The 14,197-nt window shown below is 54.8% G+C and overlaps 1 long non-coding RNA gene across 2 annotated transcripts in view; it reads right to left on the reverse strand.

Moving 5' to 3' along the window:
- Positions 1 to 2,261, reverse strand: part of LOC110346393 (uncharacterized) — a 63,114-nt gene extending 60,853 nt beyond the window's left edge. For both annotated transcript variants that reach the window (XR_002390413.2, XR_015446733.1), the window contains exon 1: positions 2,007 to 2,261. This is a non-coding gene — a long non-coding RNA (uncharacterized LOC110346393). The remainder of the gene's footprint in view (positions 1 to 2,006) is intronic.
- Positions 2,262 to 14,197: the final 11,936 nt, after the last annotated feature.

Raw genomic sequence — 14,197 nt, forward strand, 5'->3', positions numbered from 1 at the left:
CGATGCTTGTCTTTCTTATTAAAGGTGAGATGGAGCCAGGCTCTAGGAAGGACTGTGGGCTGCGGACAGAGGGATGTTTAACCCCTCCTTTCTGTCCCTCTGTCATGGACAACATCCACAGCCCCTTACAGTGACCTGGGTGTCCCAGGGGCAGTGCTCACCAGACTTTCTCACACAGGAGGTCAGAACCACTTGCTCGGTCCCTGTCCTGGGTCTGGAAAAGCACGTCCCCAGCGTGAGTCAGGGGTCTGGCCCCCACCTGCTCGTTTACTCTAACCCTCGCACTCTGCAGGTCCTGTTTATCCTTTGGCGCCTCCCTGTGTGTCCCAGACCAGAGGTGCGGGAAGCACCTGTCCCCAGCAAGGAAGAGGTCAGAGGACCCAGAAGGAAGCCGTCAGGGCTCTCAGAGCCCCACCGCCACCCCAAGCAGGGCAGGAAGTGCTCGTATCTCTTGTACCCACAGGTGAACAGAAGAGTGGCAGTTGGAAGGAAGGGGTGGGGAATGTTGGACAGCAGCCTCTGGGCTCACCAAGTGGGAGGGACTGGACCTTCCATCCCAGGCCGCAGGATCAGAGAGGATGGTGTCCCCCATCGGCCCCCAACACACACAGACACCAAGGGAAGCCACTGTTGCTGAGGGAAAGGGTGAGCCCTGCAACAGCAGAGTCCTGCAATCCCCTGCCCCAGGCTGTGGAGTCCTCGCCCTCACATAGCTGATCTCAAATTATGGATGCTTCACCCCAGGTCGGCGTCAGGAGCCACACACACTGCCATGGGGATGTGGGCAGAGCAGCCACTGGGAAGCAGCCACAGTCACCAACCCCTGCTCTGGATTTCCACCAGAGAACTGGGAGCAGTCTTAGCCACTGTCTCAGTCCTTTTCTGTTGCTAAACTAAATATCACAGGCTGAGTAGATAATAAAGGTTTAAACCAGGTGGTGGCACACTTGGAATCTTAGCATTCTGGGAGGCTGAGGAAGGAGGATCACAAGTTAGAGACCACCCTGGGGCAACTTAGTCACTTTTGGAGACCTTGTCTGAAGTTAAAAATTTTTAAAGGCCTGGTGATACAGCTCAGTGTGATGCCCACCCAACATCCTTTCTAAGCCAATACCCTGGAAACCAGGAGAACATCCTGGGATGCTGCACACAGTGCATCCCTGGAGAGGCAACTGGCCACAGGGGATGCAGGGAGCAGGGCTCGGCTGGGGAGAAGAAAGGGAGCAGCCACTTACCTGGGGTCCAGGAGGCAGGAAGGGAAGCCTATCCTAGCACAGGAAGTCATTCTGCAGCCCGCCCTCTATAGTGGGTACAGGGGGAGCACTGGGCATCTCTGGGGATCCTGCTATGCCCAGCCCTGGATAGGGGCACTTTCCAGAACCGGGGACTCAGGGTGTCCTGGGGGAACCACTGGGCCACTGGGTCTCAGGTCATTTTGCTCTTATACTCCCAGAGCCTTTGACCAAATAGGATTCCCAAGGAGGAGGCCAAGGGGTTGCTAGGGGCTAGAAGTGGGGCCTGAGGGCCCCGACCAGCTCCCCAGCCACAGGGAAGTCACAGTGCTGGCTATGGCATGCCCGTCTGCAGCCACATCTCCACTCCCCACACCCACAGCCCCACAGCAGGGTCTCAGGGTCTCTGCCTTGGCCCCAGGGCCCCTTCAGGAATGATGCTGCAGCAGGTTGGACCTCCACTGTCCCCCACACAGCGCTGCTGCTCCAATGGACACACACCCCACTCTGGGCGACACGGTGGGCACGGAGGTTGGGGGGGGCCCCTCTCTGAGCCTCTAGGGCCTCAGCCCCGGATGCCCACTTCCCTGGAAGCCAAACGCTCCTCACCTCCCACACAGGTGGCTCCGAACATGTTCGTGTAACAGGGACACACATATGCACTAGTGACTGCATATGCCAGCACATGCACACATGTGCATATACCAGGTCATGCTGCATGCTCACACGTGGGCATGTGACACACCGACACACCAGCCACATGCACATACTCACATATTTAGGGCTTTCTCGCAGCTGGAGACAGCCTCCCTGCAGGTTTTCACCCTGGGCCTGCCCTGCTGATAGCCTCCCGCCCTGATCGACGTCCTGTCAGGAAGAAGTGAGGAACCATCATCCCCACTGACTCAGCACCAGCGCAGAGCTTGTCACCCCTACTTCCTGGTGCACTGTAATGGGACGAACCTGCACCATCCAAACTGAGACTCATGGGCATGGCCACAGCCAGACCCGAAGGACACCAGGAGAGGGTTCGACACAGCTCCCGGCGGCAGGAAGCCCAGCTGCAGCCGGGCACATAAGGAGCTGGGCCACCATGACTGCCAGGCAGAGACAGAGGCTGTGGGAGGAAGAAGCTTGCTGGAGAGCGGCCTGAATGAACAATAGTCCTTTCGGTGGCAAAGCATGGGCACAGGAGGGAGGCCCACCAGGGCGGAAGTTCCCCCCACCTGTTCTGGGCAGGTGGCCGCAGGCTCATGGCAGGTATTCTCAGTGGCCTGGGTTCTGTTCCCTCAGCCACAAAGATGGCAGCAGAAACACTACTGTGTGCAACAGCTGAGACCATTAAATAAAGTAGGAAACACAAAGTCCCTGACATGGTTCTGTCATTCCTGAGACGTTCGATGTCACTTCCTTCCCATGTTCTTTGCAGAAAACAAAAACCTCCTGGGAGGGGCTGGCTTGGGAACAGCACTGTCCCCTCTTCCCCCGGAGAGCACAATGCCCATGCACATGCCCATGACAGCCTCCCACTCCCTAAAAGCCACAGGCATCTGGACTGTACTCGAGACCCTGCGGGATGGACCTAGAAGGCAAAGATACAGACAGACAGGCAGCAGGGAAGCTGTTTTGTTTTTTCAGACTTTCAAGATGTGTTAGAAAAAGGAAAAAAGAAAATGCAAAAGAGAAGGGTTTGCATTAAAATATAATCAGGTACAGAGTTAGATTAATAAAGTCTCTGGTGTAAAGGAAGCTGAGACCTGCCAGTGACAGTGGAAAGCAGACAGAATCAGGTCTGATGCTTGTGTTTGCCCCAGAACCCCATGTGGAGGCCTCACCTCATGAGATGTGGGGTGGGGCCTCAGAAGGGATCATGTCACCAGGGTGGCACCTCAGAGGGAACAGTGGCCTTTGGAAAGGGCCCTGGAGCCACCTGTCCTTCCCACAAGGACCCGGTAGGCAGCCACCCTCCAGGATTCAGACCACCACCCTCACCACACATGGAATCTGCTGTCACCTGCATCTGGGACTTCCGGCCCCAGAACTGTGGGAGGTGACTCTGCTGTCTGCAAGCCGACCCTCCTCCGTCACGGCAGCCCAAAGGAACAGCCTTTGAAGGCAGACGCGCTGCTCAGGCTGGGACAGAGCTGTCCTCACAGCCAGGGGAGGAGCTGACAGCATCAGAGAAGCAGGTGACAGAGGGGGACATTAACACTGAAGGGACCTGGTGTGCCACTCGCCCTGACCGAGGCCACAGGACCAAGAGCATGGCACACGAGAACTGGGCCTGGCCCTTGTCTCAGGGTGTCCCCGCTCTGCGACCAGACCCTGGTGACATCTCCACCATCTGCTGCCCTGCGTGACTGGCGGGCCCTGGAGCTGGCAGGTGGGGGCAACTGTCAGCACGACCAGAGCTCAGGCACCAAGGTCTCTCCCTGCCCTGAAGACCTGGGGCTGGACTGGTCCTCATGAGCAGATGAGAATCCAATGCATCCAGGAAAACAGCCACCAGGAGTTCTCACCGAGTGACTCTTCTTTCCTGGACTCTAACTGAAAGCCAGCGAGCCGACCTCTCAGAAAGGAGGTGGTGCCCCTGGTGGTGTGGGTCGCCTGTACCAAGCTGCTCCCGAGCAGAGGCTCAGCATACCATGACCCCGGGGGCGGGAATTAGGGCAGGGTGAGGCCTGGAGGCCTCGCCTTTGTTCCTCAGGGGCCCCTGGGAAGATGGGGCTGGCGGGGGGACGGGGACACCAGGATGCCGTCCTAGGTCTCCCTCCACGTGGTCCCACTGCGGCCGCCCCCTCTCCAGGGGGACAGAACCAGCCCTCCCTGTGGCAGCGGACATCAGGAACACAGCAAGGTTGCCCAAGCACAGCGCCCCCTCCTGGTCAGGATGACACAGGCAGCCCAGGCTGGAAGGGAGGGGAACCCGACGCTGACCCTTCCTGAGCCGGGGTCCGAGTCTCCTGGTGACAGCCTGAGGCCAGAGAGGAGCAGCCGCCTCAACGACATGGGCACAGTCCGGGGGAGCCTCCCGGCCACGGGCATCCCCGGCTTCCGGGCTGAGGAACTGAATGGACTCCCTTGTGTAGAGCACCCGCGCGCAGAGGCCTTTAACGCTCTTCATTTGAGCGCCCTGTGGGCTCGTCCCCTACGAGTCACCCGGCTGGGCAGGGCAGGACAGCGTGGCCAGTGACCTCCCCACCCAAGCTCGTGGAGCCTTGGGGTCGCACTGGAGAAGGGGAACAGAGCCGGATGGCCCAGATGCCTCTCATCCCCGCCGCGTGAAAGGAAGGTAACAAAGCTCTCCCTCCCTCGCCCTCTGACTTCGGCAGTGTCTTTATCCCTTATGTCTATTGTTTGATGCAACTCGTTTCCTAGGAGCAGAGTAAACCCTTAGTGAAGTGAAGCCGGCACGAACAAAGCACACGCCCGGTCCGGAAGAGGAGTTGCTGATGGTCACCGTGGCCCGGCCCTGCTGACCTCCGCCGTGGAGAGGAGAGCTCGCCCTGTGACTCTCCGACACCACGCGCTCCATACGCGTGCTGAGCTGGTCCCTCATTCCTCTTCCTGATTAGGCCTTCCGCTCCACTCCATCTGGAACAATGTCATCCGTCCTGGTGATTTAGTCCCCGCGAGTCTGTCAAGCTGCCCCATAACCTCATTCCTGGGGACTTCAATCTTCCAGAGCCGGACTCGGGTTGATTGTGAAAAATGTCCCCGGAATAGGAATAGCCTCGGAGCCCTTTGCGGGGAACGTCACAGCGCCCCAGGGCCGCTCTCACCCCTCGGAGCTCCACGGGGAAGCGGAGCTCACATGTCTTTGAAGGCGGGTATCCCAGAGGACGTCAGGGACCCCTCGATGCACCCTGGCTGTGCACAATGTCCCCAGAAGCTCGGGACAGGCCTGGATCCTGACATCCTGCATTCACGGAGTTGCCCCCGCCCCGCCCTCGGGAAGTGGATGGGGCTGACACTGGAGCCTGTCCTCTCTGTCCTCCACAGGGAATGAGCTTCACTGCTCTGACTAACGCCACTCTGTCCTCAGCAATTACAGGGCAGCAGAAGGTCGCAGGGCCGAAGGCCCCGCCTGGCTGACAGGAATGAATGTCGCCGCTGCTGAGCGGAGGGAGCTCTTCTCTCGCTGGCCTCCCCTCCCCTCCCCTCCCAGAGCGGGGCACTTGGTCCTTGCACCCTTGGCAGCCCTAGCCTGAGCCCAGCGCCATGCAGCTCCAACATCTATTGGGCAGATGGACAGAGGGACGGGGTGGAGAGGTAGACGGGTGTTTCCAGGTGGATGACAGCCATGCATATTCATTTTCTTCAAAAACTAATAAAATCACCTAGTGATTGTAAATATAATAAAAATAAAATCACCGCTCTGTGCTTTCTTTGTGGTTACTCTCCTTGAAGAGGAATCAGGACTCATGGCACCACCATCAAACACCAGGCGACTGTGGGATCCCAAGGCTGGAGGACGCAGGGCAGATCTCGAGCATGGATCCAGCCCTGGGTTTGCCCCTGGAAATGGGGACAGAGACATGCAGGTCTCCGAGGGCTGTGTCGAGGATTCAGTGACCTGAGGCAGTGCGGTTCCACAGTGGGCTGTGGCTGGGTATGACCAGGCCCTTTCCTCCTCTGGTCACTACCTGTTTTGGGCTCCCGAGCCTGTGTTCGAGGCTGGCTGTGAGGACCCGCTGAGCCCGAGATGTAACCACGTGTCCTCCCAGAGTGGCAGCTGACCTCCGAGCCCGACACTCCAGGCTGCAGGCGAGGATGGCAGAATCTCTCTGACCCACCATGGTGAGGCCATACAGGGTCCGGCCCTTGGGAGCTCAGGGTGCTGGGGACAGCTGGGGCCCGTGGCAAAATGCAGATTCTGCTCCTGTCCATCTGGTTCCTGCCCTGGGTCCGGGGCCACATCTATGACACCTGTGTGGTCAATGGCCCCATCTCTGATACAGCTTCCCTGGAAGGGAGGCTGTGGATGGCTTTGAGAGGTGGAGAGGGGCTGAGGGTCCTCCCCTCCCCACTCCGACGGGTGCAGGAGGAGCAGGGACAGTGTGTGCTCAGGGCCAGACTTAAGCCCTGTGATCGGCCCCAGGTTGGCTTCAACCTCCGGCTTCCTTGATCTGATAAGAACAGCCTTTCCCAGAGTTACCTTCTGTCTCTTCAGTTTTTAAAGACTAAATACATGCCTTCTGTTTCATTAAATCAACAGCAAGCGAACCTTCCCGTGTGCCCTCCACACACAGCTCCAGGCTCCAGGGAGGCACCGGCGAGGCTAAGGGAGAGGGCTTGATGAAATATACATCCCGCACCCGTGATGACTTTCTGCTTTGCGTGTGGCTGGTCTCCCCTGTGAATGTCCCTCGTCTCCATTTCTCAGTTAAAATCACAAGGTCAAGCCGGGTCTGGTGGCCACACCTGTAATCCAGCACTCTGGGAGGGTGAGGCAGGAGGATTGAAAGTCTGAGCCCAGCCTGGGCAGCTTGGTGACTTTGCAAGAGCCTGTCTCACAATAAAAAATAAAAATGGTTGGCCTGGGGCTGTAAGCTCAGTGTGAAGGCCCTGGGTTCAGTCTCCGGTAGAGGAAAAAAAAAAATCACAAGTATACAGTTAACATTTTCAGCCTGATTTATCCAGGAGCACATCTGTCCCAGTGCCCACTGCCTGCCCAAGTCTAGGATGCGCGGGTGACCTCCAGTGCCTCCTCCGTGTGCTCACCTCGTGCCCACAGCAGGGAGGGCGGCAGTCCTGAAGGGCTTCTCTCCTGCCCCCACCCGCACCTCTGCTCCACCCTCGCCCACACCGCCACCTCCTGAGCCCCTCACCCACTCTCCTCACCTGTCCCAAGCCCTGTTGCCCCGAAGGCCACCCCTCCATGAGGTCACACCTGCCCTCAGATGCCCTGGGTCCCTTCCCCATTCTCTCAGGACCCTAAGGAACTCATCCAGGTGTGGTGGTTCAGGCCTGTAATCCCAGCACTCTGGGAGGCTGAGGCAGGAGGATCACAATTTCCAGCCCAACCCAGACAACTCAATGACTTAGTGAGATCCTGTCTCAAAATAAAAACTAAAACAGGGCAGGGGATGCAGCTCAGTGTGAAGACCCTGGGTTCAATCTCCAGTACTACACAAAAAGAATAAGAAGGGGAAAGAAGAGGAAGAAGAGGAGGAGGGGGAGGAGAAGACCCTGCTAAACCCAGGCAAGGTAGGCACAGTGATAACACCCCTACTTGTCCCCCGAGTGGCTGCTTCTGCATTTTCTGAAATCTTTTGCACCAGAGTTATCCCAGAGGGAGGTGCGTTGGATGGAGAAGCACAGGAAGGACCAAAGGCAGAAGGGACCAAGGGTGGAGGCAGTTCATATTAGATGCCTGCTGTGTGCAAACACTGGAGAGGGCACAAGGGGAGCTCTCGGCCTCGCTGAGGTGACCACAGCCCCCGGGTGCTGCAGACAATGCATTTGCAGGTCTGAGAATCAGCAGACACCTGCAGCCACCCAAGGGCCCAGACAGGTGGAGCTGGAGCTGGTTTAGAGGAGGAGGGAGTTCAGGCAGCAGATGGAGTTCAGAGCCAGATGTGCAGGGTGGCAGGGTGCCCGGCCAAATCAGCTATGCACTTTCTGAGTGGAAAGTTAATTGTTAAGGGGTCTTATAGCTTGCACCAGAGATAACACAGAGGTGATGGAAAGCTCCGGTGGATGTTTAATTGGGGGGGGGCGGTGAGACAAGGTCTCATTATGCAGCCTAGGCTGGCCTCGAACTCGTAGCAATCCTCCTGCCTCAACCTCTTAAGTGCTGGGATTATGGGTATGCACCACTATGCCCCACATATGTTTAAATTTCTTAAAAAATTATTACAGTGAAAGACACATTGCTTTAACCCTCCTCACAATATCATCTCCACACATACAACTTATCCCATCCTTCTGGCCACTTTCTGCAGCAGCTCTGGACTTCTCTTTCCTGAGGACTTTACCTTTATGAGGTATGATCAGAAATATGGTGACGGCTGCTGCCGAGAGCCATCCACCAGAAAGGCAGCTTGTAAGAACATGACACTGTGTGCTCATCCACCTTAGTCACTGGATCTGGCACTGTGTGACTTCCAGCTCTTCCCCAAAGTCACTATGACCATGAAAGGGAGATGTTTTGAATCCATTCAGGACATCAAGGCAGCTGGGATAGCACAGCTAAAGACCCTTAGGAAAGAAGACTCCAGAGCTGCTGCAGAAAGTGGCAAGGATGGGATGAGTGTGTTTGAAGTCATGGGAATTATGTTGAGAAGATTCATAGCAATGTGTATTTTAATATAATACTTTTTTAATTTAAACATTCACCCTGTTTTTTATCATGCCTCATAATTTTTTATAGGCTAGAATAAGGTGCAGTGCTCATCCTCACCAACTATAAAAGCCCTGACCTCACACATTTCCCAAGTGATTGCCTCCAGGTCCTCCAGTAAGAGGGGACTTTGCTCTTTGAGCCAACATGGATCTGTCATGGAAAAGAAGGAGAATGGGGCATGCAGTCTGCCCTGTCACCAGGGGGCACGTCCTTCCTGATGGCCAGGCCAGGGGACAACACCCTTGTCCTCCCTGAAGCCCTTCCCTAGAGACAATGCCTGGCATCAGAGGGAGAGGAAGAGGTACCTGCTTGCTATGGGTCAGGCCTGGGACCACACCAGTGTCCACCCAGAGCCAATGTCCTGCCTTCTCAACCCTTCTGGCCCCATTCCTGAGCCTGTGGATACCCAGGCCCTGCAGACTCGGGTGCCTTGCTAGCAAGGGGTGGCAGATCCTCACAGGGGCCACTCCTGCAGGGCAGGGGGCCATGTACTCCAGGGCACTGCTATCTGCATCACAGAGCAGAGGAGGTGGCCCTGTGTCACAGACTCTTCTGCACGCACCTGGTTGCTGATGTCCTAGTGACTCACAGCCCCTGGGAATTTCCTACAGAGATATTCTCACTCAAATGTCACGAATCAAGCAAATGTGATTGTTGCTCTCAGAGAAAGGAGCTGCCTGGCTCTTTCCCAGGAGACCCCATGAGATTATTCCGAACTCCCTTCCAGTGACTTTACACACCATTTGTCCTGACCTGTCCCCGGCAGACAGTGCTGCTCCACACTTCCAGTCCCTGCCCACCTTGCAACACAGGAGCTCATGCTTTGGATGCTACAGAAACCTCCAAGAAGAGACTCACAGTTGGCCATGGAAGGGATGATTGTGTGAAAGTGAAAAGCTGAAGCTGGGAACTCTCCCAGAAGAGCACAGCACTAGGGTTCCAAGGGCACATACTGAGATCAGACAGAGGAGATCGGCCTCAGTGTGCAGAGCAGCATGGTGTGTGCACTGTGCAGAGCAGCATGGTGTGTACACTGTGCATTGATTATTAATAGCCAAATGCTCTCAAGGACTCAAAACAACAAATTTCATACTCTTTTCAGTAATCTAATTTCCGATGTCAAATCTTTAAATATTTTAAATTTGAATGAAGGCAATAAATGCACATGTTTAATATAAAAAGTATAGGAGAGCTGATGAGCGAGATATAAATAAAGGGGGTGGAGAAAGAAGAAAAAGGAAAGAGAAAGTTCAGTACATTTCAGTTTTCCAGAGCTTTCTTAAAGGTGCGCCTGTGCTTTTCTTATAGCATATTGTCCTTATTTATGACTGTATTGTATTCTGAAATCTCTCAGAGGATTCTAATTACTGGGGAATTTCATTATTATATTTTGTAAATTTCATTATTATTTTTCATAAAAATCTCTTCATAGGCTATTTTGATTCTACCTATTTATTTTGGATTTTCTTACATATTCCCACTCACATCTGAGAATGAATTTTGTTGACTCAGAGTTTTGTGATTTGTCAATGGGCAGGATTTGCTTTTGGGGATGAGCAGAAGCCCCTGAGTGTGATCACTGAACATCTTTACTTCAAGGTGACAAAAACCACACTGTCCTTCCCCGCATGTCCCCAGACTGTTCCTCTAGGATCCTTAGAGGAGGACTTGGGCCCATTGGTGAAGCACTGGCTGCCATAATCAATACCCAGCAGTGCAGGTTTAGCCAAATCCATTCCACTCCCCTTCCAATCTTGACCGCACCCCTACACTGGGCAGCCCCACTCCCCCATGCCCTCTCCCTCCATGGTGCATACCCCCACTTAGCAAGGAATCCTCCTGCATCCCAGACCACCAACAAGACATTCCCCTAACTCTCATCTTCTGAGACTGCTATCATCTAATCATTTCACAACATTACCATACAAGGATCTCAGGAATGGGAGGCACTGGACCATCTCGAACTGCAAGTCCAGCCAACTCTTGCCAACCAAGGATCGGCAAAGGGCCAAGCCAGCCTGGTCTACAGCTGCGTGTGAGGTTGGCTCAGGAAAGGATAAGGTGAGTCACTTCTGGGGCTCCCCTGGGGGCTGCGCTGATGTCCAGGACACCTGGGAACAATTGAGAAGCCAGTGCTGGAAGGGAAAGGGCCAGGTCATATGGGGTTCGTCCTGTTCGAGGATGAGAAGCACAAGGATTTAACAGCTTCTCAACAATTTGGTCCACATGATTTTTTTGTTTGGTTTTGGTTTTGGTTTTGGTTTTTTTGGTACTGGGGATGGAACTCGGGACTTTACGCTTGTGAGGCAGGCAGCGGCACCACTGAGCTACATCCCCGGCCCCCACATGGTTTTTTGTTTGAGAAAAATCTATAACATTGCATTGGGCATTAATCCCTACTGGTGAAGATGTCACTGCTCTGCAAATCCCTTTGCCACCCACCAGGATGTCCGATCCCTCCACAATAAGTTCAGTGTCACTGCGTGTGGAAGGACCCTCGACTCCCTCAGTGACACACATGCTGGAGCAAATCCACTGGGTGCCTGCAAAGCCCTGAGGCCCTGGCTTTCGTCCCCTGTAACTCCCAGCCTCTCAGAGACGGTGTGCAGGTGTGCCAGGGACAGGGCATGCGCAGGCCTCAGCTCCAGGAGCAGGAAGAACACCACCTCTGAGAGCTGAGGGCCACAAGACTCGAGCTTCCAGCCAGACACCAGGCCTCTGCCTCACAGGGGCTGGACGTTCTGGGAGAGAGGGGTGTGGTCCTTCAGGCGGGAAGCCAGGTGCTGGAGCACAGAGAGCTTGGCAGTGGGGTGAGCAATGGACCAGAGCTGCAGCCCCAAACCAGGGCTCAGCCACATACCTCACAGTCACCTCAGCACCACACAGACACCACGCACACAGCACACAGAGCCACGCTAATGCACATGGACACCATGCTGACAACATCCTGATGCCACAGGACCACCACACTCCGCCACCTAACTAACTCTGTGCTAACAACACACAATCCCACACTAACAACATGCTCACAGTGCATGAACACCATGCCAATACACACTCATAGCACACTATCCCCACACTAACATCACGCTACAGCCCATTCATCAACGTCACACTAATACCATGCCCACGCCAGACTCGCAGCACACGAACACAGGTGAACAAGTTAACACCACGCCAATGGCATGCTGACATCACACAGCACCGCGGTCCAGGCTGGCTCCCACTGCCCCGGCCCTGCTGGTCGGGAGACCTGAGATTTCACAGCCAGACCAGGGCACCCAGATCCCCCACAGGGCCCTGGTCTGCTCTCCCCAGCTACCTGGCTGTGCAGGGGTGATGTGCACATGGACAAGCTGCCCACCAACCCACAGCAGAGGGTAGACACCATGGTGCTGGCATGGGCATTAGGGACCAAACATCACCATCCTGCTTCAAGTCACGTGGGCTCCCATCCACTATCAAACAGCGCTGATGAGTAAAGGGAGAGGCTGGGCCAGACCTCATCTGGGAGGGGACAGGGACACACAGGAGAAGTCCAAGACCTCCAAATTTCCCCCCTCCAGGACATGCAGAATGCCGCCTGGTGCCAACTCCCAAGCTGTCCATAGGTCCCCCTTCTATTCATCCCATTTCCGGTATTGCTGATGCTGACAGATTTCTAGGCCAGGACGAACGCCTCCAGGTGGGATAGAAATAAAAGCAGAAGAGAAGGGGCAAAAAAAGGCCAGGAGGAAGGGAGCCATCCCCACCTTCTCTGACAGCTCAGAAGGGCTGACGGCTTATGGGGAAAAGACCAGTATTTTCTGCTAGGTTCCACTCTATGGCGTTATAAAGTATGGAACGCTTGACTGTCTTAGTAAAACCTCCAGCGCATGGGAGGCTGACCTGGCCCTGGCTCCACTTCCAAGCCATACACTGAGTCCTTTATGAACAGATCCATTACTGAGGGGCGGGGGCAAGTATTCCAGACAGGAGATTCTCGGACTAAAAGGAAATTAACATCAGCCCTCTTTGATGTGTCTGCAATTCAGCCCGCCGCTTGCACACACAGATCCTACTCTAGAGCATGCCAGTGTTCCCATGCACAGCACGGCATTTCTCTGGACTTTGCTGCCCTTACCCCCAGCCCTGCCACACCAGATGAGCAGCTGCTCAAATGCAAATTCCACCAGGGCAGCTTCAGGGAGAAGCAGACAGCAGAGCCCACGGGCAGACTGGGCACAGGAGTTGGTAAGGAGAGCTTTGCACTTAAAAGACCCTGTGGTCCTGCCCAGTGCCATTCCCGATGTCCTTAAAGCACAATACTCAATTTATTGTTGTTGGCAGTTTAAGTGGACTGCGGCTTAATTTGTGACACAAGGTCAACTGAACTTCACTTCAATCTCCAGGGCCTGCCCTGGGTAGTTAGGTTCTATTCTCTGCCTTGTTCCAAACAGCAAATTAGAATTCTCCTTCTCATAACAAGAAGAAATTAGTTTATACACAGCAGGAGAGAGAAATAAATTACAACCCTCTGCCCTCCTTATAGAGGGAGAAGGGAAAAGACACTGATTTGTATATGAGGATAATTTATGCCATGCAGGGTATTGGTTTTATGGTTCTCTTTCGAAAAGTGAGTTTAGTCAGCCTTTAGGGGACAGGGGTGGCTGGGGACAGGGTGCTGGACTGACCGTGTCCTGACCTGCCCTATGCAGGTCTGCATTTCTGTGCTTTAGGAGGCAAACGCACATTAGGTCCCTGGAGCAGCTTGTTGCCCCTAATGTGTGTGCTTTCTGGAGTCTTGATCATCATCTCCAACAGCAACGATCAACATTCTAAGAGGGCACAGACTAGATGAGAATTAAATGTGCATTTTACAGTCACCAAAGTAGTTGAGGGTGGTGCCTCCTCAGGCAACGAGGAGCAATGAGGTCTAGGACCTCTTCCCTCCCCAGCCACCCGGGAGGAGCACTTGCTCTGGGCCCCGCTCCCCAAACCAACCTGCATGCACCACACCAGGCCACCCATGATGATGTTAACACCCTCCTGCCTTGGCCTGTGCTTTCGCGTCATCTTGTGGTTTAAAGTTCCTCAAATTCATGTCTATGTGCATGGCACGCACACACGAGACTCCTCCAACACGGTACCCACGAAGGGGACCTGCCATGGTAGACGCAGCCAAGGCACCTGGCAAAGAATCCCTTGTCGTGGTGCATACACAGACAGCCTTTGCCTGCCAATTCTGTCCCTCTGGCTGCATCTCCGAAACCCTGAAGCCAAACACACATTTGCTCTGCACCAGCCTTCATCATCTTCACTCTGTTTCCCCGACATCTTGAAGCAACTCTTTGGCATTTCTGCCAAACAATGTCACTCTCACACCTCTTCTGACAACCTTGGTGTCACCTGTCTTTCCATTCTCCATGAATGGCGCTGCCTGTGTGCCCCAGTGTCTCCAACCAGAAGCTCCCCAAGTGCAGGGACGGGGCTCTCTTCTCCTCGCCCCCCACCTCACCAGTGCTGGCCACTGGCGGGCATCCCAAGTTCCTGCTGCACAGAAGCAGGGGCACTTGCCTTCCCCTAATGGCTCCATGCTGCCTTTCCCCATCTAGCACCAGGGGCGGTGTCTCCACTG

The sequence above is a fragment of the Heterocephalus glaber genome, unplaced genomic scaffold (genome assembly GCF_053883595.1).
Source record: "Heterocephalus glaber isolate CG9 unplaced genomic scaffold, H.glaber_assembly_v1.0 deba00001724, whole genome shotgun sequence".
NCBI lineage: Eukaryota > Metazoa > Chordata > Mammalia > Rodentia > Bathyergidae > Heterocephalus > Heterocephalus glaber.